General features: G+C 44.3%; 6 non-coding genes across 6 annotated transcripts; all 6 read left to right on the forward strand.

Annotated features, from left to right (window-relative positions):
- The first annotated feature begins 679 nt into the window (after positions 1-679).
- Positions 680-798, forward strand: LOC133428633 (5S ribosomal RNA). The gene has a single exon (XR_009773634.1). It is a non-coding gene; the product is annotated as a 5S ribosomal RNA (ribosomal RNA).
- Positions 799-997: 199 nt separating this feature from the next.
- Positions 998-1,116, forward strand: LOC133428842 (5S ribosomal RNA). Its single transcript, XR_009773834.1, has one exon. It is a non-coding gene; the product is annotated as a 5S ribosomal RNA (ribosomal RNA).
- A 199-nt stretch (positions 1,117-1,315) lies between these two features.
- Positions 1,316-1,434, forward strand: LOC133428867 (5S ribosomal RNA). The gene has a single exon (XR_009773857.1). It is a non-coding gene; the product is annotated as a 5S ribosomal RNA (ribosomal RNA).
- A 199-nt stretch (positions 1,435-1,633) lies between these two features.
- Positions 1,634-1,752, forward strand: LOC133428863 (5S ribosomal RNA). Its single transcript, XR_009773853.1, has one exon. It is a non-coding gene; the product is annotated as a 5S ribosomal RNA (ribosomal RNA).
- Positions 1,753-1,937: 185 nt separating this feature from the next.
- LOC133428882 (5S ribosomal RNA) lies at positions 1,938-2,056 on the forward strand. The gene has a single exon (XR_009773871.1). It is a non-coding gene; the product is annotated as a 5S ribosomal RNA (ribosomal RNA).
- A 217-nt stretch (positions 2,057-2,273) lies between these two features.
- LOC133428530 (5S ribosomal RNA) lies at positions 2,274-2,392 on the forward strand. Its single transcript, XR_009773537.1, has one exon. It is a non-coding gene; the product is annotated as a 5S ribosomal RNA (ribosomal RNA).
- The last annotated feature ends 108 nt before the right edge of the window (positions 2,393-2,500 follow it).

A 2,500-nucleotide genomic window follows, 5' to 3' on the forward strand; every position in this document is an offset into this window, starting at 1 on the left:
AATGGGTTTTTTTTCACAATTTTGACCAGGGCGCGGTGATCCCTATCGCTTGTACACTTTTTCTTACTACAGTTTTTCCTTCCCTTTGCCTCTCCATTAATGTGTTTGGACACAGGGCTCTGAGAACAGCCAGCCTCTTCAGCAATAACCTTTTGTGTCTTGCCCTCCTTGTGCAATGTGTCGATGGTCGCCTTTTGGACAGCTGTCAAATCTGAAGTCTTCCCCATGTTTGTGTAGGCTTCAGAACTGGACTGAGAGACCATTTAAAGCCCTTTGCAGGTGTTTTGAGGCACCAGGTGTCTTCAAAATGTAACCCTTACACAATATTCTAATTTTGTGACACACGGAATTTTGGATTTTCATTTATTGCCACTTCTAATCATCAAAATTAAATGAAATAAACATTTGAATGCATCAGTCTGTGTGCAATGAATACATATAATGTACAAGTTACACCTTTTGACTGCAATTACTGAAAAAAATCAAGTTTTTCCAAATATTCTAATTTACTGGCTTTTACCTGTATTTCAACGTGGTAACAGCGACAGCTCACGCCCTAAAGTGTTTTGCACATGGTTAAGGCACTTTAACTCCAACAAATAAAACCAGCAAATCAATGACTTATATTCTATGACTTATCTTCAACTCCATATAAGAGGTATTTCAAGCTGCAGCTTCTGCTTACGGCCATACCAGCCTGGATGCGCCCGATCTCGTCTGATCTCGGAAGCTAAGCAGGGTCAGGCCTGGTTAGTACTTGGATGGGAGACCGCCTGGGAATACCAGGTGCTGTAAGCTTTTTCAACCAGCAGAGAACGCTCTCGCTTAATCTACCCACACATATTTCAACGTGGTAACAGCGACAGCTCACGTCCTAAAGTGTTTTGCACATGGTTAAGGCACTTTAACTCCAACAAATAAAACCAACAAATCAATGACTTATATTCTATGACTTATCTTCAACTCCATATAAGAGGTATTTCAAGCTGCAGCTTCTGCTTACGGCCATACCAGCCTGGATGCGCCCGATCTCGTCTGATCTCAGAAGCTAAGCAGGGTCGGGCCTGGTTAGTACTTGGATGGGAGACTGCCTGGGAATACCAGGCGCTGTAAGCTTTTTCAACCAGCAGAGAGCGCTCTCGCTTAATCTACCCACACAAATTTCAACGTGGTAACAGCGACAGCTCACGTCCTAAAGTGTTTTGCACATGGTTAAGGCACTTTAACTCCAACAAATAAAACCAACAAATCAATGACTTATATTCTATGACTTATCTTCAACTCCATATAAGAGGTATTTCAAGCTGCAGCTTCTGCTTACGGCCATACCAGCCAGGATGCGCCCGATCTTGTCTGGTCTCGGAAGCTAAGCAGGGTCGGGCCTGGTTAGTACTTGGATGGGAGACCGCCTGGGAATACCAGGTGCTGTAAGCTTTTTCAACCAGCAGAGAACGCTCTCGCTTAATCTACCCACACATATTTCAACGTGGTATCAGCTACAGCTCACGTCCTAAAGTGTTTTGCACATGGTTAAGGCACTTTAACTCCAACAAATAAAACCAACAAATCAATGACTTATATTCTATGACTTATCTTCAACTCCATATAAGAGGTATTTCAAGCAGGAGCTTCTGCTTACGGCCATACCAGCCTGGATGCGCCCAATCTCGTCTGATCTCGCAAGCTAAGCAGGGTCGGGCCTGGTTAGTACTTGGATGGGAGACCGCCTGGGAATACCAGGTGCTGTAAGCTTTTTCAACCAGCAGAGAACGCTCTCGCTTAATCTACCCACACATACTTCAACGTGGTAACAGCGACAGCTCACGTCCTAAAGTGTTTTGCATATGGTTAAGGCACTTTAACTCCAACAAATAAAACCAACAAATCTATGACTTATCTTCAACTCCATATAAGAGGTATTTCAAGCAACAGATTTTGCTTATGGCCATACCAGCCTGGATGCGCCCGATCTCGTCTGATCTCGGAAGCTAAGCAGGGTCGGGCCTTGTTAGTACTTGGATGAGAGACCACCTGGGAATACCAGGTGCTGTAAGCTTTTTCAACCAGCAGAGAGCGCTCTCGCTTAATCTACCCACACAAATTTCAACGTGGTAACAGCGACAGCTCAGGTCCTAAAGTGTTTTGCACATGGTTAAGGCACTTTAACTCCAACAAATAAGCGCTTCTAAATTATTATCACCAACAAATCAATGACTTATATTATATGACTTATCTTCAACTCCATATAAGAGGTATTTCAAGCTGCAGCTTCTGCTTACGGCCATACCAGCCTGGATGCGCCCGATCTCGTCTGATCTCGGAAGCTAAGCAGGGTCGGGCCTGGTTAGTACTTGGATGGGAGACCGCCTGGGAATACCAGGTGCTGTAAGTTTTTTCAACCAGCAGAGAGCGCTCTCGCTTAATCTACCCACACATATTTCAACGTGGTAACAGCGACAGCTCACGTCCTAAAGTGTTTTGCACATGGTTAAGGCACTTT

The sequence above is a fragment of the Cololabis saira genome, unplaced genomic scaffold, assembly GCF_033807715.1.
Source record: "Cololabis saira isolate AMF1-May2022 unplaced genomic scaffold, fColSai1.1 scf031, whole genome shotgun sequence".
Classification (NCBI taxonomy): domain Eukaryota; kingdom Metazoa; phylum Chordata; class Actinopteri; order Beloniformes; family Belonidae; genus Cololabis; species Cololabis saira.